At 44.3% G+C, this 21,823-nt stretch overlaps 1 long non-coding RNA gene across 1 annotated transcript in view; it reads right to left on the bottom strand.

Annotated features, from left to right (window-relative positions):
• Positions 1-1,357: 1,357 nt before the first annotated feature.
• LOC109281424 (uncharacterized) overlaps positions 1,358-21,823 on the bottom strand; it is a 38,350-nt gene continuing 17,884 nt past the window's right edge. Inside the window, exon 3 of the long non-coding RNA XR_002088074.2 lies at positions 1,358-4,191. This is a non-coding gene — a long non-coding RNA (uncharacterized LOC109281424). The remainder of the gene's footprint in view (positions 4,192-21,823) is intronic.

Here is a 21,823-nt window from a genome sequence, read left to right on the forward strand (position 1 = left end):
CCCTGCAGCTTTAAAAATGGCTGCTGGGGCAATTTAACTAAACCTTGTTGAATGAGTTTTAGTTAAAGCATCCCACAGCCATTTTTAAATGTGCAGGGGCTTAATACATGCCTCGCTGTGGTGTTTTAATTAGAGGGGCTTTCCAGGAACTACTTTAATTAACCCTCCCTTTCCTCCGCCGCAATCCCTGAGCACATGTATAAGCACCCATAGAGCTCATCACAGCCTGGAAAACCTGCTCAAGTAGCAATGTAAATTAGCTTTCACTGAGTTCTGTGCTTTTGTGGTTAGACTACTACTAGCATCTGCCCAGCTAGCTTGTTTAAAGCTAGCTTGGTTGTGGAGATTATGCTACAGTGTAAGGTAGATCTATATTGCAGTGTACTGCACTGGTTAGACTGCAGTGTCGACCCTCCCTTAGTTTAGAATCCTTGCCAGCCAGCCAGATTCCTTTTCCAATTCAGACTATATTATAAATATTTTTTTAAATGTCTTTGTGTTTCAGCTTAATTTGAATGCCATCAGAATCTTCCGTTGTCTCTTGCTCTGGCTGCAAATTCCTGTAGGAATCTTAGGAAAAACATTAAAACTGGAGTTGAAGAAACATTCCAACTGTCAATTAAACATTGTGAAAAGGTAGATTAATCTCTAAGGACCTCAAAGTTGACAAAGTCATTGTTTAATGTGTTTGGATATAAAGCTAAAAGAAATTTGATAACAGCAATAAGGCAGCTCCAAAAGTGCAGTTATCATGAAATAATTACATCCCTAGGGGATGAGAGGTAATCAGCTATATTGCGTCTCACTACACCTCGGGGGTGTGATTATCTTACCATAACAACACCACCCATTGTGTTTCATTGCTTAAACGTGTTCTGATGAAATAAAAGAGTTTTAAAGTTAGCATTGCTCTTTGTGTTTGGGAAAGGGGCAAACAAAATGATAAAGTCACATTATATTTTTCATTTCTCCCCCTACCTTTGTGTTTAAAAATAAAACCCTGCTGGAAATTTAGAAATATATTCAATATAAAAATAAGCTTAGTTTTCAGATTTTGACAAGACAGTCAAATTTATCTTGGCAGGCTGTCCTGATTTCATGCTGCTGTGCCTTCAATTTGTGTCACAATTTTAATGTTATTTAAATATATATGTCTAGTTAATATATTTATGAATTGCTGAAATGAAAGGAAATAATGAAGAGGTACTTTATAGAAGATTATAAAGCACATAGAAAATTATTTATTTACCTAAATGACCAAAAAGTAAACTAATAAATTCCAGTCTCTAAAGTAAATAAAACCATTACGCTTGATTGAATATATTTATTTATAGTAATAAAGAATAATATCTCTGCCTGTATTATTTCTGATATTATTTGTTCAGTGCTGACAATATGTTAGGTAAATATGGATGTAATAAAATGTACATAATAAACAAGGAACTCTACTCCAATATCTTATATGGGATAACAAAACAGTTACTATATTGCTTCTATTATCTTTTGTCTTAAATCTATGTGTTGGGCTTCCCAGCAATCATCAGTTTTAGTGGTAGAACATAGCATTTATCATACAGGACCTCAAAGCTATCCAGCCAGCCCAATATTCTGCTTTCATAAGTGGTAAACACTTGATGCTCAAGATGAAAACCTACTTGCTCTACAGGTAAATGAGTAATTTAAAAAAAGGACTGAGTCCAATTCCCTTATTACTTATGCTAGTTTTACACTGTTAATATTGGAGACAGTGTCTTAAATGTGCAAAGGAGTTTATTTCTATTTATACTGAGAAAAGTATCAGGAGAATAAGTCCGATGTATTTAATAGCAGAAGGGTTAAGTAGTTAGTGTCCTGGAAAAGCTGAAGAGGCCCAAGGCTTCTGTGTATGTGGCACTGTCTCTAACAGCTGAAATGCATATGGATATAAGGAGATTTGTAGGTTTGGGCCCCTTTCAGAGCAAGCTCCATTGAAAACATGATTTGGACAACTCAGTTTTCAGGCCTTTGGACAGGGATGAACTGGCTCCAAGATGCAGCTTTGGTACCTGATAAATACTAGTTCTCTACTTTGTACACTTAAGAAACTCCAAAGGAGTATCCTCCTCACAGAAAGCACCATTACAATCAGCATACCGGTTGGCAGTTCAAGTGCACAGATCTGAGTAACAAATAAACTTAGTTTGGGCACCCTAGAGGTATAAAGAGTGCAAACACTAAAGTACCAATGACAAGAAACTTGTTGAGAGCAGCTGGCATGCAGAGAAACTCTGGGTTTGGGCCCTTCTGACCTTTATTAAGGCTGGGTTTCTGCCTCATTATTAAGAATTCCAGAAGGCAATTATAAATATTCAATTTAACTACTCTAGAAATGAATTATGTAGACTACAAAAGGTACTTAACTAACCCCATGTTTAAAATGACCATTCTGTTTTGAATTAAAAACAAAAGAAAATATAAAGGGCAATATTTCAAAATCCACTCAGGGATGTTATACCCATAACTGGACAATGTAGTATTATGAATTTTCATAAGACACTTCATTCAAGTGTCTCAGTTCTATTTTCTAACACATTAACTGCCATAACACTCCCAAGAGGTTAATGTATAATCTCCATTTTACAAATAAAGGAACTAAGACATGGTCTGGGCACATCTATATGAGATGCTTTATTGCACAGCAGCCTAATTTGCTGCACGGTAAAGAATCACCATCTACACGAATGTGGCAATTAGGGTGCAGTAGATTAATTTACTGCATTGCCAGATAGTTCCATCAGATACAAGTGGTATCCGGCAGTGCAGTAAATTACTGCACTTAAATGCACATGTAGACAGTGAAGTCGGGATTGGTTTATTCCAGCTCAGTTTGAGTTGGAGCATATTCAGTCACATTAATTGCATGTGTAGACACACCCAGACAGAATATGATGCTGGTCCCAATCCAGTATTCTCATTGCTAATACAAAAAGAAAGTCCTTTCCTAAATCCTAGTCCATACTCCAAGCACAAGGCTATCTTTAATCATTAGTTGCCGATGTAAACGGGTCATTTTGCCAGTTATTTCCACAAGGAGAATTTCTAAGGCAGGGTATGAGCATTTTACTGTTCAAAATGACAAAGTAGTGTTAAAGTAAACCCTCTTTATTCCTAATCAGACAGCTTTCTTTCATGGGATTTTATCTTCATAGCTTTCCATTTGCAGCCTAAACATCTAAAGGAAGGTACTGAAGCTTCATGTTTGAAGAGCAATCAAAACTGAAATCAAAAGAAGAAACTGTCCTCCTGAAAAAAGTACCTCTTGTTCTCTCCCACCTAGTAGTCAAAAGAGTAAAAGTCTGTAAAATGTCAGTAGCTAGTTTGTTTAAAGCATGCATCACAGAGGCTGATGAAGCTTAAAGTATAACTACTCCTCAATCCTTTACAGCACATTCTACCAAATCAATAACTATATTATGAGCTTCAAAGAAAGATTCTTTTTTATTCTGAAAGTTATTTCTTTTGGGGGAAATCACTGATGTTCAACTCCTACAATGGAGCTGGTATGCATGAATAGGACAGAGGAGTACATTTTCCTAGCCAAATTGCAGAAATCTTCAAATGTTCTGATACTTGTGTTCATAAACATATATTTGGAATTAAAGATATTTACTGATGTTAAGATCATAGAAAAGTAGGCCTGGAAGGGATCTCAGAAGGTCATCTACTCCAACTCCTGTTGAGGGCAGCACTGCCCTGACTAAACCATCCCCATCAAGTTTCTATCTAATCTAATCTTAAAAACTTCTAAGGATGGGGAGTCCACAACTTTTGTAGGTAATTGGTTCAATGTTTAACCTCCCTCAAAGTAAGAAACTTCTTCCTAATATCCAACCTAAATTGCCCTTGGTGCAATTTAAGACCACTACTCCTCGCACTATCCCCTGTGGTATAGAAAATAGTTTATCACCATCCTCTTTATAATCACTTTGAAGATATCTGAAAACTGTTATTAAATTCCTCCTCAGTCTTCTCTTCTCCAGATTATAATCCTGGTTCTTTCAGACTTTCTTCATAAATCACATTTACCTGGCCTCTAATAACTGTTGTTGCTCTGTGCTGGACTTTTTCTTATTTGGCCATGTCTTTCTTGAAGTGCAGCGCTCAAAACTGGATATCGTGCTCCCAAGCAAGACCTCACCAGTAGAGAATAAACTGAAAAAAGACAGAATAATCATTTCCCTTGACTAACAGACAATACTCCTATTAATATAATCCAGTATGCAATTGGCTTTTTTGCAACAAGATACACTGTCGGCTCATACTCAGCTTGTGGACCACGGTAACCCCCATATTCTTTTACATAATACTATAGTTTTCCCAGCAACAGCTGCATGGTAAGTGCAAGATACTGCACTTCTTTTTTAATTTAATGATTAGTTTCAAACTAATCACTCCAGTTGATCAAGGTGATTCTGAATCCTAATCCTACCCTCCTGCCCACAACTCTACCCAGTTTATTGTATTCTGCATCCTTGCAAACTGCATTCAAACACATTCTTCAAGCAGGATGAACCCCTGGGAAACCTCCTCCTAATAAGATATTGAGCCATTGATGACTACTGATTATGCATGAGCCAACCCATTATGAATCCACCTTACCAATACTTTGATCTAGATTGCATTTCCTTCGTGTACTCTTGACACTGTCCCTCATAATATTCTAATCAGCCTTGATAAAGAAAACCAGCTGTCTTGAATACCTTTTCCCCTCAGATTTGCCTCCTATGGGTACCAGCCCATCAGTATCCTGAATTTTCTAAAGTCTGTTTTTGTTAAGTCCAGGGTCTTCATTCTGCTGCTTTCCCTTCGCCCCCCGCCCTTCAAGAAGTTGAATGCTATCACTTCATGATCATTATCACCCATACTGATGTACTCTCCCACCACATTCCCAATCAATTCCTCCTTGTAAGTGAACAGTAAATCTAGAAGAGCTTCCTCCTTGTTGGCTTCGGTATAAAAACACTCCAAGAACTTTCCAGGCTTCATGTTCTTAAAGTCTGGGTTATATTCTATTCCATCAATTACTCCAGGTGGTAAAATGAAGGCCAATTAGTCTGATTCAGTTGCCATCTGAGATGGAGACAACAACTAGATCTCAATCGGTTTCATACCACATGAGGAGCACACGACAGACAGAGTGACGGTATAATCACCAATCTGAAAATTCCCTATGTGAGATCCCAGTTGGAATAAAAGCAGTGGTAGGAAGATAGTGTGTAGACAGAGGGGTCAGGGAAGAAAATGGTATGTGAGGAATATTTTACTAAATCCCATCATTCCAGTGTGCCATAACAGCTGTCACAACTAGACAGAACAGTCTAAAGGATATCATGATGTAAACACTTTCATTAACTGAGCAAGCCTTCTTCATCTTAAAACAAGATATGTTTCTTGTCCCTGCTGGAAAGCTGTTCTAGACCTCACTCCTCTGATAATTAGAAACCTCTCGTTTCCATCATACATTTTTTTGGCCAATTTCTCCCCAAATCCTTTAGTTTAAATAATTCACATTCCTCTTTGCTGTTTACCCTCCTGTTGTAGTTATGGACAGTAATCACATGCCTCTTACTCATTGTTTTGGCAGAGTAATAAATGACCCAAGCTTTTTTATTCATCTCTTACAAAATAGGCTCTCTAGACTCCTGGTCAATCTAGTAGCCCATCTCTGAATCTGTTCCAGGTTATAGCTATACTTTTTGAATAGCCAATTCTGCATAAATCACCATAGTTATTGTGCAGTATGGGCACGCACATGTTGACATGTGCCCATACCGCACAGTAACCTAAGCTACTGCACAGTAACTGCATGCGTAGACACACCTAATAAAAAGTATGCAGATTGTCAGTAAAAAATATTTTCTTAAATTAGCAAATTTTTTGGCAAAACATAATTATCCAATTGAGTTACCAATACACTCTGTGTTCCCCCCACTCCTCATTGTTGCCAACTGATATGCTTCCAGCTTTTAGCAGAAATTCTTGTTAGCAATCTCAAAGGACATTTCATGTACTTTTTAGAATTCAATTTTATCCCATTATTCCAATCTTTAAGAATAGCTAATTGATATTAGGCTCTAAACTTCATGGCTCCCTTAAAAGTTAGAGGTCCTTAACAAACACTGGGATCAGTCAACATTAAGGTTACTTACAGCCAATAGGGCTGTGTGAAGCTTTAGTCCCTGATTCGATTCAGCAGAGATTTAGCCCAATTTGGTGGCTGAATCTCTAAATCAAATCAGGAGACCCTTTAAGCTCTCTAAATCGAACCGGAACCCTCCAAAATTGATTCAGAGAAATTCAGAAAGATCTGGCAATTTGGACATAGACACAGCTTTAAAAGTTTTTTCTACATACCTCAAGGTAGCAGGCAGTTCGTGAATGCTGTGATGCTGGGAAGGATGGAGCGTCCCACAGGAGCATGGTGGGATCCCCAGTTTGCTCAATGGTGGACCTGAAAGTGGACCAGAAGCATTTCCAGTCCACTTCTGGGTCTGCTGCAAAGTGCACAAGGGACTCTCACCCCAGGCTTGGCAACTGGTGCCTCCTGGGTCTGGGGGGCACCCAGGGTCCAGCCACAGATGATCTGAAAGTACTTTCAGTCCACTTCTGGGTCTGCCACTGCACACACGGGGCCTCTCCCCCAGCACTCCTGTGGGACGCTCCATCCACCCCACCATCACAGCATTCACAAGTCATGCCTGCTACCTCAAGGTATGTAGAAAAAAGATTTAAAACTGTGTCTATGGCTGAATCGCTGATTCTTCAAATCAGCATCAAATCTTCAGATTTCGATTTAGCCGAATCAAATTGGGGACAGTGATCCAAATCAACAAATCGAATCACTGTCCCCAATTCAGGCCAAATCTTAATTGAATACAGCCCATTTTGCACACCCCTAACAGCCAACACCACATTCCTTTTTGTTGTGCTGGGCACAACTCTTCTTCCTCTTCTGTGTCACAGCTACAAAAGGCTCATAATTGCTTCCTTCATCTAGCCACTTCACCTACTCAGTGGCCCTATCCTAGCCACCCCCAAAATCTTCTCTATAACCACATTTACTCCCTCCCTTCCCTTCTCTATCACCTCAAACAAGCTATTTGGGACAGATTATATTCTACCTCTTGGGTACCTAAGTGGGGGCAGAACAGTGTAAAGCCATTGCTGTAGTCAAATGGGACTTTTTTCTAGGTGGGGCCTAATTTTGGGTGTCCACATGCAATTCTGGGTGTCTTAGTGTGATTCTATTCCACCCTCATCATTCTGTAACATGTGATCATCTGGTCCTTAAGACCGAGTCACAAAAAAGCCATGAAGGGGAAGAGGATCCACCTTTGGTATTAACAGTATTTAGGGACTCAAACAGGGTGCAGTAGGATCATACTTAGATGCCTAAGTCAACTTATGTGCCTGACAACTGGAATAAAATCTGCCCTCTGCCTCCAATTTCAGGGCACTCTGCTGCATGTTCCCACAACATGCTTCATGAAGTATCAGTCCTTGTCTCCAATTAATCCCTGATATCAGTCTCCATCACCCACTTATTAAGTTTTCAAAGAAGTACTTTTATGCTTGGTCCCAGGATGCCCCTCATACTTGAGGGAAACTTCCTCTAAACACATTATGTTCCTTCAAAATTGTCCTTTTCCTCAAAAATATCAACAATGGTAAGATTGTTGGTGTACTAATAGCACAGTGCATCACACTGAATAATACTGTCCTGTTGTTTCCTTGTATTCCTCCATCTTTTGTCCCTTGCTGTACATAGCAATTTTAAGCTTTTAGGGAGAAGGACAGCATTTTGTTTTCTGTACAGTGTTTAGTACAACTGGGTACTACAAATAACAACAACACCTGAAGAGGTGGACCAGCAGGTCAAGTTCTCTTCAAAATAACACTGATGCCAGAAAGAGAAGAATCAAGCTCAGAGAGTACCTTGAGCGGATGGCAGACATCGCTATTGGAAGAGAAAACATCATATAAGAGAATTTGTCGGATATTGAGATATTCCACGTCTTCATATTTTACCTACTGTTTCTGCATCATCGGGCGCGTCTATATGTAATGCTACGTTGCCGCAGCAATGAGCTACGGTGATGTAGCATCTGCAGGCAAAACCCATGATGCTGCATCTAGGTTGCCATAGTGATGTGCTCCCCATTACAGTGCATCACTATGGTGATGTCATGCCTAAAAATAACCGTGCTCAGCATGCACTATGCAGTACGAATTGTTATGGCACATGTAGACGTGTCCACTGTGGATGTTTGTTTTATGTTCTAATTGCAGTGAAATATTTCAGTTCTTTTTGTTGGCAGAACCTTACTCAACCGTGTTATTATCACATTTACAGATAGGGAAACCCTGAGAGCAAAAATCAGTCCTAAAACTCAAAATGGCTCTAATCTACAATTCAAGACATTGTAAACAACAATAACGGTCTCTTCCCATCTCCCTCCTTTCCAAATGAACCAAAAAGGCACTTAAAAGTGCTGTTAAATTTCTTCAGATTTTTAATGAACTTAATAAATTCCCATGATGCTTCTTACAAAGCACTGAAACTTTCAAAAATATTAAAGTAATTTTTTTCTCCAGTGGTAAAGAGCATTCTAGGTGACTTATAAAATACATAAATATTACAAGTGTTCTGGTAATACTGAAAAGGAATTCACAAGAGGAAACAATTATTCACTTTGATGCTTCTTAATATTTTGTATGCAATTCAACTGCAAGATTTTGCCTGTATGGTTTTGTTCATTTTTTGGTTTGTTTTTTTTTTGGTGTAACCTCAAGTATCATTTCATTTATGATAAACCCATATTTCATCACCAAGTTCTAATTTCATTTCTAGTGCACCATCCAGTTTCCTATAACTTTGTACAGACAGTAGTTTGATATTGTTAACTTGACATCTAAACTGACTTCACTATTTCAGTGAGTTCCCAGTTAAGTTTGGATCTGTGTGTGTATATGCCCATTTGATAAATAACAAGCACAGCTTCCAGTACATAGTACATAAGAAACACTTAAAACTCTAATCATTAAGTGAACTGGAAACTTGTTTAGTTAATTATATATGCTGACATACCCTTGTAGTACATGCAGTTAGTTAACAGATACTTTTTACATATTGAAAAAACATTGAAAAAAAATCTTTGACTCGCACGTATATTTCTTTAAGAGTTAACAATATTAATAAGTCATGGAAGTTATTAATTCAGTATCTTGAGTCAGGGTTGGAGGTATTTGTTCTAGAGCAGCGTTTTTCAGCCCAAGGGCTGTGAGCCAAAAGTGGGTCACAAGAATATAGGAAAGGGTCGCAAACAAACTTTAAAAATGGATCAACTTTAAAAATGGAGAAAATGTGGAAAACCATGGCTTTTCCTTTGCAAGCTGGGAGAGGTCCAGCCTGCAAGGGGCTACCTTGGGCTTCCTATGCCCCACACAACCTGCCCACGCCCCCCCCCCCCCACTCACAGCTGCCCCCTACCCCACACAATGGGGGCTGGGGGTGGGGGACACTGCCAGGGCCAAGGGGCTGTTTTCTACTTAAATTATTTACTGGGACAGGACTGGCCATCAATGTTTACAAATGGGAGCTGGGAAAAAAAGGTTGAGAACAGCTGGTGTAGAGAACGGGACATAGGATCTGGATTCAGGAGATATATATTACAGCTCTGCCATTAGCTTGCTGGTTGATATAACTTCGGCTGGGCATATAACTTCAGTTCTGTGCTTCACTTTCCCATCTGTAAAATGGGCATAATGATACTCACCTACCTGGTAAAGCATTTTGAGATCTACTGATGTAAAGCACTTTTTCAGAGTTATGTGAAAATTCTGTTTAATAGAAACCATTAATCCACTTTGTCTTTAACTAACTGTCTGAGCTCCGAAGCTAACTCCGAAGCTAACTGTATTTGCATAAATATTTCACCTATTGAAGCAGAATTAAGCTGTTATCTCAGTTACACTTTTAAAGAATTTTTAAGGGGTAATTCATTAATGGCTGAATTTTTAAGAGAATTAATAGGTCATTTTCCTAATATGTACTGCTATAGACCGCCTGATCTGAAAAACCACACAAAAATGATAATAGAAATTAAAATGATTAAAAGAACATATTAGTGGTAACAAGAGATTTCAATTTTCAGACTAATTGGGACTTACAAAGACAAAGAATAAAACGAGCAATTAGTCTGTATACTGATTTATTACTAACAGAGAATTTAAAACTGATGATGCACTGCAGAATGTTGATCACCGTTTAGATCCAAACCACAAGCCACTTCACAGACTCTTGCAAAAGTAACAGGACTCCATAAGGTTGCAGAGGTCTGGCCACATGGAGTTATCCGTGGGATCAGTATGCTTGGCTTTGTTGGTGAAGAGGTTTTCAATAAGACCCCCAAATCGGAAGGCAAGTCTAGTGAAGCACTCCTGAGCCCTATGTTCCTCTCAAATATCAACAAATGCAGTTAGATCAGTGAGACTTCATTAATAACTGACATGGACAAGAGAACTGCTATTTTGTGATTACTGCTATTTTGAGGCTCCCATGAACTCGGGAATACCACCAGCATTTCACGGTCGATCACTGTAGATAAGGTACAGCCTATCTAGCACATTTTTGCGACAGAAATACTCACTTGGCCTTTGCCTTTCAGACATCCCTTCCCTTTAAAACTGACATATTTAATGAGTCTTTAGGACCCAGATAGGAAATTTGGTCAGGAAGGATCCTGCTCCTCATATACTAGTATCTACAGTGTGATTTCACTCTGCTGCAATTACACAACAATAACTTTCTTCCAGCAGCTGACCTATTAATGTCTCTCACTGATATATTCCTACAAGAAGTTAATCAGCCTTCAGATTCTTGCTAAATAAATGTTATTAGCTGGATGCTACCCTTTCTAAGTTGGTGGCTAATTTACCACCCAAACCTACAGTGAAAAGGCAGAATCAATCCATATTTACATCGTAGATGTAAAAACATCCATGAACCATTCATGGTCATAGCTCACCCGCCTGCATTGCAGGGCTCAGCCAAACCACCACAGCCTGGCCAGCCTTAACACGGTCTTTCTATCTAACTTTAGAAGCCGTTGTCTGAAATGTCTAGGGCGGGGGTGGCACACACACAGCCCACAGGTTGCATCCAGTTGGCAGAGCCCTGCCATCTGACCTCCAGTGCTGCCTCCTAGGTCTGATCAGCCCATACAAGGCACAGTGCATGCCTGCTGTTCAGGGCTGGTCCACAGGCCAGGCTGAACCCACAGACCCTCTCCCCTTCCCTTTGCCCCTCTCTTTTCGCTTCCTCCACCCCCAGGATACCTGACCCAATGGCCATTGCAGCCAGCCTGGCACACATGCTGCATGCAGCGCCGATCACAGAGTGCCACCTGTGAACTGGTGCTGCCTGTGGCAGAGTCTGGCCAGAGTGGCAGCCACACTGCACTAGGTGACTACACAAGGCACTTTGCTCCAGTCAGTCCACGACCATGCAGTGTGGATTGCAAACTGGCTGGAGCCAGCATTGCATGCAGCATAGTCCTGGAGCTGCTGGGACAGCCACCGTGTGCTGCGCAGCTGCTGCTCTGGGTGGACTATGCCACAGGCAGTGCCCGTTCCAGCTGCTCACCCACAAGAGTCATGTACAGTTTAGATCCTGGATTTGCTGGAGCAGGGCAGTGTATTAGATACAGTCCCAGAGCTGCTACATGTAGCAACAGTTACAGGCACTCCAGGATCGTGTTTGGTACAGAGTAGGTCGCAGATCAGCTGCAGCAGCTGCCAAATGAGGTATGCTTGTGTGGGGAGGGGGGGAGGCAATTTGGCCCTTGGACTAGCCCCATGCTCCTCATTCGGCCCACTAGGCTGGATAAGTTTGACACCCCTGGTCTAGGAGAAGGCAGGGTACATTTGCACCTTATAGGAGGGGAAAAGGGGGGCAGTGCTAAGAGAGGCAAACAAGCAAGCGTTAAACACATTGGAAAAAGAGATTCACAAAGGCTTATCCAGATCTGCCATGCATATATATAAGTTCATACTGCAGACATCTTATATATATATATATATACATAGATGTAAGATGGATACAGATGTAAGTGCATGGACAGAGAACTAAGGGCCTTGAACAAGCCAAATGTGAACTCTCAGCTTCCAGTCGCTTGTGCGTTGAACCACACAAAGATCTGCTTGTCCTGCATGTAGCTGCCCCTAGAGTAATACAATGATCATGAAAGAAAAAAAAATCCCATGGAGGTGAAGTCCTTGCTGGTGTAACTTGGAGTACATATTCAGATGTCCCCAGCTGCCTCTGAAACAGGAACATCTGTATCTAGCACCTGCTGTGCACTTGCAGGCTCTTCTTTTATATTTCCCACCCACAGAATGCTCTAACAGCCTATATCAAAAGCACAGGATTGTAGACCATTGTTAAAGCTGACCTAGTAAATCTAACCCATTATTAAACACAGTCTAATTTTTTTTTATTGTTGGAGTTTCTGTTGTTGTTTGCAAGCCCTGTAGAGAGCACCAAACTGTGTGTATTTATGTGAAGCAAACTTACTGGGGGGAAAAAGAAATATTGCACAAAATATTGAGTCAGGAACATAATTCCAAGTGCCTAAGACATAAGGGCAAAATGACAATGGCTGGGAAAAAAAAAGATGAGGAACCATGTAAAAAAAAAATCACTAAAATTAGGAGTTAGGAGGTACAGGCCTAATTCCTGGCTTTTTTTTTGCCACTGATTTTCACTCTGATCTCGGTTATGTTGTTAAATTTCCAGTAAGGCTGTGCAAAACAGCACCGTTCCATTTCGACTACCATTTTGATGTTTTCATGGGACAGTGTTCAGTTTAGAGTTTCATTTCATTTTAAAACCGCTGTTCTGTTTCATTTCGTCAAAATTGTTTTGACCTTTCGCCCACAGTTTATAGTGGGGAAGCATGAAACTGCCTATAACTTTGTCATTTCCTGCCTAATTCAGATTAAACTTGCATAGATGGTAGCTACTTCTGGGGCCATGAAGCCTGCCAAGTTTCAAGGAAATAGTTGCAGGGGTTTCTGGGAAACTTCAGGCTGCTGACAAGCAAAACTCGTGACATGGGTGACACTGTGTGTGTGTTAAGGCACACCCTCACAGGCGCTGGGGCCTCTACATGATATGGTAGTGTGCCTCAGTGAGGTCTCCTCCTCCCCTACAGCCTCATCCTGGTCCACCACTTTAAATGATAACAGGTAATAATTTAGTGAGCAGCACAGTAGCACCAGCAGCATCTCAGGCAGCCAAACTGTCACACAGCCTTTCTTTCCTCTCTGCAGGAGCTTCTTCTCCACCAGGTCCCAGAGAACTCTCCCTGCCACCCCCAGCCCTGGGGCTTAGATGTGCCCAGGGCCCTGCATCCTTCCCGTCAGGTGCTAGGGGTGATGGTCTAAGGACATGACACTGGCAGACAAGGTCCTCTCCTCTGGGTCAGTCTAATCTGGTATGTTTTAACAAACCAACTGAGTAGTTACAGAAATATATCTTAGGAAGCTTTTGGGTTGAAAAATCCTTCGTCAGGCTGAGGAAGCACCTGCAGTTGGTGCGTGTGTGTGCTGTTCCTGGATGGAAGGAACAGTAAAGAAGTCAGAAGCTGGTATGCAATGCCGGCAAGAAAGCCAGTCAGTGAAAATGGAAATGGAGGTGTCAGGGCTTGAGGGACAGGCTGGGGGGGAAGGGGATGTAGCGGTGCAGGTAAAAGTGGAGAGGTACCTGGGGAGTAAGATGTCCAGCAGGTTGTAGTGTGTCATAAATCCACTGTCTATATTGAGTCCATGAGTTTCTGTACCTAGGAGGTTGATGAAGTGAAGTTCATAGGCTCAGCTGTGAAAAGTAGTTTGTAAATTCAAACAAGCACTGAATCCTGCTAACCTAATCTCAACAGCAGAAGCCAACTTCCTACAGACCAAAACAAAACCTGACAACAATCTCCAGTACCCCCACAAACTGCACACCAGAATCTATCAAAAACAAGAATACCCAACTACCTGTGGGGGTGTATTTCTCACAGAAAAACCACTCTCTCTCCAGTCATAGTTTCATAGTTGGTAGGGTCAGAAGGGACCTAAGCAGATCATAAAGTCCAACCCCCTGCCATGGTGGCTGTCTAGCCTCCTTTTGAAGACCCCCAGGATAGGGGCAAGCAAGCACCACTTCCCTTGGAAGTTGGTTCCAGCTCCTAGCCGCTCTGTCTGTGAAGTAGTACCTCCTGATATCTAGCCTGAACCTACTCTCAGTGAACTTATGGCCGTTGTTCCTTGTTATCCCCAGTAGCGCCCAGGGGAACAGGGACTCTCCCATTGCCTGCTGGTCTCTCTTGGCAAATTTATAGGCAGCCACCAGATCCTCTCTCAACCTTCTCTTGTGGAGGCTGAACAGATTCAGGTCCCATAGCCTCTCCTTGTAGGGCCTGCCCTGCTGCCCCCTGACCATGCGAGTGCCCCTCCTCTGGACCCTCTCGATGCTGTCCACATCCCTCCTGAAGTGCAGCGCCCAGAACTGGACACAGTACTCCAGCTGCGGCCTGACCAGTGTCGCATAGAGGGGAAGGATTACCTCCTTGGACCTGCTCGTGATGCATATATGGATGTATGACAAGGTGCAGTTAGCCTTCCTGACTGCGTCCCCACATTGGCGGCCTAAGTTCATCTTGGAATCAACAGTGACTCCAAGAACCTTTTCTGCTTCTGTGCTGATGAGAAGGGAGCCTGTAGGTATGCTGCTGGTTCTTCCTCCCCAGGTGCAGCACCTTGCACTTGTCCGTATTGAAACCCATCCTATTCTCATCCGCCCACCCCTGTAACCTGTCCAGATCTAGTTGTAGCCTGTCCCTCTCCTCTAGTGTGCTCACTTCTCCCCACATCTTAGTGTCATCTGCAAACTTAAACAAGGTGCTTTCACCACCTCGTCCAAATTGCCGATGAAGATATTAAACAGTGCGGGCCTGAGGACCGAGCCCTGGGGAACCCCACTGCCCACATCCCTCCAGGTCGAAAATGACCCATCCACCACCACTCTCTGGGTGTGGCCCTCCAACCAACTGGTGACCCATCTGACTGTGTAGGCATCAACACCACAGACACCTAATTTTTTAATGAGGATGGGGTGAGAGACAGTGTCGAAGGCCTTCCTAAAGTCCAAAAAGACTACATCCACTGCAACACCTGTGTCCAAGGCTTTTATGACCTGATCATAGAAGGCCACCAGGTTGATGTGTCTGACAGGACCTGCCTCTAATGAACCCATGTTGATTGCCCCTAAGCATAAACTCCCCTGCTGGCCCCTTGAAGATGTGCTCCTGGATAATTTTCTCAAAGAGTTTGCCCAGGACTGAGGTAAGACTAACAGGCCTATAGTTTCCTGGGTCCTCTTTCCTCCCTTTTTTGAAAATGGAGACCACATTGGCCCTCTTCCAGTCATCAGGCACCTCACCAGAGCACCATGAGTGCTTGAAAAGCTGTGCCAGGGGTCCTGCAATGACCTCTGCCAACTCCCTAAGCACTCTGGGGTGTAGATTGTCAGCACCTACACTTCTAGTCCCTCCAGAAGTTCCCTGAGTAGGTCCTCACTGACCCTGGGCCTGGCTGCATCTTCCCTGGGTCCGTCTGGAACTCCATTGTGGGGGATGTCCCTGTCCCTGCTCAGAAAAACGGAAGCAGAAGAATCTGTTAAAGAGATTAACTTTGTCATCTGGTGCTACCACCAGATTACCAAGCATGTCCTGCACAGGCCCCACATTACTTGGTACCTTCTTTTTACCCCCTATGTATTTAAAAAATGACTTCTTGCTATCTCTCAGGCCTGATACTGAAAGGGAATTTACAAACCTCTTTTCACAGCTGGGCCTATAAACTTCACTTCATAAGCCTCATAGGTACAGAAACGGGGGCAACTGTGGCCACATCCGGCTGTGGCTTACCCAGTAGGCCAAGTGGTTGCCCAGCAGCACCTACACATCCTCAGCAAGGTAGGCAGCCACAAATGTTCCCTCTAAAGAGCAGCAGTCCATGAGCGCGCCGTCTCGGTCTGTGAGCGCACCGCCTTGGTCTGGTGTGGGATACTTATTAAAGGGGGCTGAGGGCTGGGGACCGGAGGCCGGCGGCTGGGGCCTGGAGCCCGGGGGCTGGAGCCAGGAGGCCAGGGGCCAGGGGCTAGAGCTAAGAGGCTGGGGGCCAGAGACTGGGGCCAGGGGCCGGGGGCTGGAGGCTGGGGCCAGAAGCTGGAGCTGAGAGGCTGGGGCTGGGAGCCAGAGGCTGGAGTCGAGAGGCTGGGGCCAGGGGCCGGAGCCAACAGGCTGGAGGCTAGGCTGGGGCCAGGGGCCAGGGCCTGGAGCTGGGACCAGGGGCCAGAGGCTGATGTGGGCTCCGCTGGCTCCAGGGAAGTGCTCCGCTCCCCCACATGAGGGCCAGGTAGTGGAGTACTTCCCCAGAGCCGGCACAGCCCACTCCAGCCTCCAGCCTTGCCTTGCCTCACCTTGGGGAGGAGCCGCTGCCTGCCCCAGTGAGGCTCCGGCGGCTCCGGGACACTGCTCTGCTCCCCGGCCCTGATGCCATGTGCCTCCTCACTCCCCAAGGCCATGCAGGGGAGCAGAGCAGTGTCCTAGAGCTGGCAGAGCCTCACTCGGGGTATGCAGTGGCTCCTCCCTGAGGGTGGGGCGGGGGGCTGGTGCAGGCTCTGCCGGCTCCAGGGAAGTGTTCCACTCCCCAGCCCTGATGTGGGGGAGCGGAGCACTTCCCCGGAGCTGGCGGAGCCTGCGCCAGGCTCCTGCACCCACCTCACCTAGGAGCTGGCCTTCAGCTCCTTTCCTGGTGCACAGGCTTGAAAAGGCTGTGCACAGCCACAGTTTTAGTTGTGCGCAGCCATGCACATGCACACCTTAGAGGGAACCCTGGCAGCCACCAAGGCCTGAGTGCTACCTGCTTGATGGCGGGGTCTGATGACTGTGGACCCCATCATAGAAGCCATGCCCTCGGCCCAGATTCCAGCGCCTGTGGTGGAGGAGGAGAGTGGCTGGTGAATGGCATACTAGCATGGGACAATGGATCCCCCTCTTCCACATCCTGCTGCCTCCACCATTCTGCCTCTGGCTCTCTTCACCAGCACCTCCGTCCACTGATCCAGGGTTTGGCTGCTGCATACGTTGCCCTTCACCCTCGTGTCACATATAGCGGTCAGCACATGGACTGTACTGGACCGCAAGAGATCAAGCCATTTCCTGATGCCCTCCTTCAGCCACCTCACCAGTGCTTGGACATCTGGTGACAACAGCTTGCCCCGGCTAGGAACACTGTTCCCCTGGAAGCTCTCCATTTGGCTCTGTAGTTCCCTCACTACAGGGATCACCTAGCTAAGGAGGGCATCACCAATGCTGAGGGTCTTGGTGGCCTCAAGTAAAGGCTTGAGGACCACCAAGATCTCGGAGATGGTATCCCACTCAACTTTGCTAAGTGGGCCACTGATCTCAATCTTCCTGAGCAAAGCCATTTCATGGATGGCCTTCCGTTGCTCCACCAGCCTCTCAAGCATCACGTATGTGGAGTTCCACCAAAAATCCACATCCTGCATGGTTTTGTGCTGCAGGATGTTCAGCTCTGCTTGTTTGTCCCACAGTACCTTGCCCCACTTGATGCTCTGGTGGAAGTCCCCTGCCACCTTCCTGCATTTGGAAATGAGCTTGTTGGTGGTGCTGGCACCAGTACCAGCACCCCTGCCCCCCTCCAAGGCATCCCTGACAATGAGGTGCAACTTGTGCACCACACAGTGGATGCCAACAAGTTGGCATCACACACCGCCTTGACCATATTGGCTGCATTGTCGGTGACCACGAACGCACGGGTGAGCTCACCTTGCCCAATGAGCCACCCCTGCACCAAGCAGCTCATGGCCCCATGATCTCCGTTACCATATGGGACTGATCCATCACCTCAGCTTGAAGGAGAGCCCACCAACAGCCTGGCTGGTCACACCAGTGCTCTGTGAGGGAGAGGTAGGCGTGATCTCCACTCTGGCTGCTCCAGATGTCTGAAGTGAAGTGTAAGGCCACCTGTGGACCTGCCTTGCACAGCTGCTTCCTCAAGTACTCCCTGCATGCCTCATACAGGGAGGGCACCACCGTCCGACTGAAGGCAGTGCATGTGGGCACTTGGTAGGATGGGCCTCTGGTTTTGGTTTGGCAGTGCAGGCAGATAGCATATGTGGAATCATCTACCAGCTCAAAATGATCCCAGACCACACTACCCACTCGCTTCTGGGGTGCGGGTGCATGTGTGGATGCTGCAATTTCCCCCTCCTCATCAGGCAGAGGCACAACAACAGGATGAGCGAGCTCAGCTGAGCTGCTTGCCTCTGCAACCTCTACCTCAGCCTCCTCTGAAGTGCTTTCTAGGGAAGGAGACCTGGCTCTAAGGGAAACTTGAGGAGTGTGAAGCACAAACTCAAATGATTCCCCCTCTTTCTCCAGAATTTCCCCTGTTAGGGCACTCCGATCCAGATCCAGCTCTTCCTCTGGCACTGGAAGGCTCAGGATGGGAAGTGAAATGGGGTGGAGAAGACTGTCCTGCTGGTGCTGCTTGTTGTCATGGGGGGGGGGGGGAGGAGTTATGGCTCATGCTCTTGGAGGGGATGCAGTCTCAGGCACAGGCAGTAGCATTGGCACTGCCCCCTTCTCCTTGCTGCTGCTGGAAGACTCATCCCTGCTAGTTGTAGGAAAGATGCTGCATCTCATTTTTTTATTTTTTTTTGGGGGGGGGGGGGGGGCAGAGCGGCCCGGAATTACACCTCCCCCTCTTCCACCCTCCCTGAAGGCTTGCCAGCTACCTTTCCACCATGCTTCATGATGTGTTTCATAGTGTCTTGTTTTTATACAAATATATAAATGTATCTGTGCTCTTATATAAATTCTATACGGTGTATAGTATATGCCTCAAGGTATAAATGTATCTCCCTTCCTATAAAAATTCCATAGTGTAATATCCAATATAATTATAAAATTGAAAAGAACAAACCAATGAATATAGTAATAGAATAAAGGGGTTTAGAAGAAAGCAAAATGTTTTGTGGAATCCCACTTATTAGGCTAGCAAGAAGGAAATCATTCAACTCAATGCTAGTAGTAGTCTTCATTGTCTAAGGCTCCTGAGCTGCTGCAAGATAGCTCAGTAACTGTCAGACCCCAAGGCAGCAAGCAGGCCAGTTCAAACAATGCTGCCTTTTATGTTGTTTTTCCATCCTCCCCAGAGCACTGGGATTGGAAGAGACCTCAGGGAAGGATCACAGTTGCTGGCCAGCTACACAGTCAATATGAAAGCAGTCCTTCCTTCCTCTTCCCCCTCCCTCTCCTTACTTTCTGTTTCCTGCAGGCAAGCCCAGCTTGAGCAGTAGCAATGTGTAGGGGGTGCATGTGCATGCCGAGAGTGCTGGGGCACCTCCTGAGAGGCAGCACTCTCCACTTAGGTGATAGGCAGAGGGGCCTGGCAGGAGCACCTGGCAAGCGCTGGCTGAGGAGTGGGGGCGCCAGGTAAAGCACCACTGGCACTTCCAGGAGTGCCGTTGGCTCTTCCTGGTTGGCATGATCGGCCACAAGGGGACCCGCTCCCACAGTCGCTGACTGGCTGCTGGGGGGCACATGACCCCCCTGACTCAGGTGGCACCAGTCACCCGTGAGCTTGAGCTTCAAAATGTGAAATGTTTCGACTGCCCTCATTTCATTTTGAGGCTGTTCTGAAGCCCTTCATTTCATTTCAATGGTGCTGTTTCAAGCTTGAAATGAGTCAAAACAGCATTGAAACAAAACAGCTGGCAAAATTTCACACAGCCCTAGTTTCCAGGCACTTCAGTTCCCAGCTGTAAAACAGAGGTAATAATGTGCCCATCCAACTCTCCATCATCCTTTTTCTGTCATTTCTATTTAGACTGCAAACTCTTTGGGACAAAGACCGTCTCTTACTACATGTACGTACAGAAACCAGCACAATGAGGACGCTCTCCCAGTTGGGGATTTTAGACACTACTGTACTACAATAATAAGAATAGAACTAAATGGAATAGCAGCTTAATTAATTAATTTCACTCTTATTTTTGTTATCCTTTAGAGAAACACACAGAATTCCCCAAAACAAAACCTACATTGCTTTTCAGATAATAGAAAGACGTATTTGATGAAACAATGATCACATTGGAAAGTGATGAAAAAATAAGTATGAAGCCTGACAAAAAAAGGTTAACAAGAGCTGCCCAGAACTCTACACACAGTGACAGAAGAGAGAAGGAGTTCTAGCTGTCATTATACAACTGTCACTGTATCTTTGGGGACATAATTCAAGTATGAGCTGATGAACAAGAGAACAGCTAATGTGGATACTAGAAATAGAGAAATGAAAATTCTCAGTCTACGCTAAAAGCTTCACTTCAGCACAAGGCAACATGATCTCAAAGCACAAAGCCTAGGAGAACCATTTCATTAACAGATCTGCAAGAGTGCCGTAACTGCCAAGAAATTTACCAAAATGTCCTCATTTTTGTGGGAAATTTTAGCGAAAGAAAAATCCTTATTTTTGTTTTCTGAGAGCTTGCATTTGTAATACTGTCAAATCTGAACAGCCAAATTATTATACAAAAGGATTTATAGAAATGGACAAAGTACAGCAGAGGGAAAACAAAGTTATTCACTGAACTGGGCAGCCTAGTGATATAGTAGAGAAATAAGCCTGATATTCTTTAAGAAGAAACCAAGAAGAAACCAAGAAGCAACCACTTTGAGGCATAACAAAAAGTTCTGAAGGGAATAGAGAAGAAAAATGCAACAAAAGGTTCAGGAGTCACTCTGACATTCAGTAACAAATGGCCAGGGAACTTGGGCTAAAAAAGACCAAAGCAAAAATGGATTTTAGACAGAATATTTTTTTGCCAAGAATGTAAAAGTGTATAGGATAAAATCACAAAGGCTGCAAAGTGAACAAGAAGTGCAAAGCATAAATCTTTAAAAGGATCTAGATAATTTGTTGTCGGATAAAAATAATGGAGGAAAGAAGAGGAATAATGGCTAATTAAAAAGTGAGGGCCAGTAAACCCACTGCTGCCTAGTTCCTAGATTTGCACACATCTTACACCCTAAGTCTAACACAGTAGTGAGTTTAGGTGGCATTGGCCGCATCTACATGAGATGCTGACTGCGCAGTAGCCAAATAATACTGCTCAGTAGCACATCTCAGTGCTAATATGGACAGTGCTGATATGCTGCTGCACAGGATTATTACACTACTGTGCAGACAGTGCAGTAGTATCACTTAAAGGACATTCGCCAGTGCTACTGTGCAGGAACTCCAATTACTGCACATTCATTTAGTATTTTCTTATACAAGTACTAAATAAATGTGCAGTAACCACTGCACAGTAGCATCTCGTGTAGACACGCCTATTGAAAAGGAGAAGGTTCCTTTCACTGGCAAAACAGAATGCACTGATATCAGACTTTAGCAGGTATTTATCAGGAGATCCAGATGCTCTTCATCCAAGGGTACTGAGGTAATTGGCAGAGGTCATAGCAGGACCCCTGGCACGGCTGTATGAGTGTTCATGATGCTCTGACCAGGTCCCAGAGGACTGGAAAAAGGCCAATGCGGTCCCCATTTACAAGAAAGGGAGAAAGGAGGACCTGGGTAACTATAGGCCAGTTAGTTTCACCTCGGTCCTTGGGAAGACCTTGGAGAAAATGATCAAGGAGCACATCTGCGG

The sequence above is a fragment of the Alligator mississippiensis genome, chromosome 4, assembly GCF_030867095.1.
Source record: "Alligator mississippiensis isolate rAllMis1 chromosome 4, rAllMis1, whole genome shotgun sequence".
In the NCBI taxonomy this organism is placed as follows: Eukaryota; Metazoa; Chordata; order Crocodylia; family Alligatoridae; genus Alligator; species Alligator mississippiensis.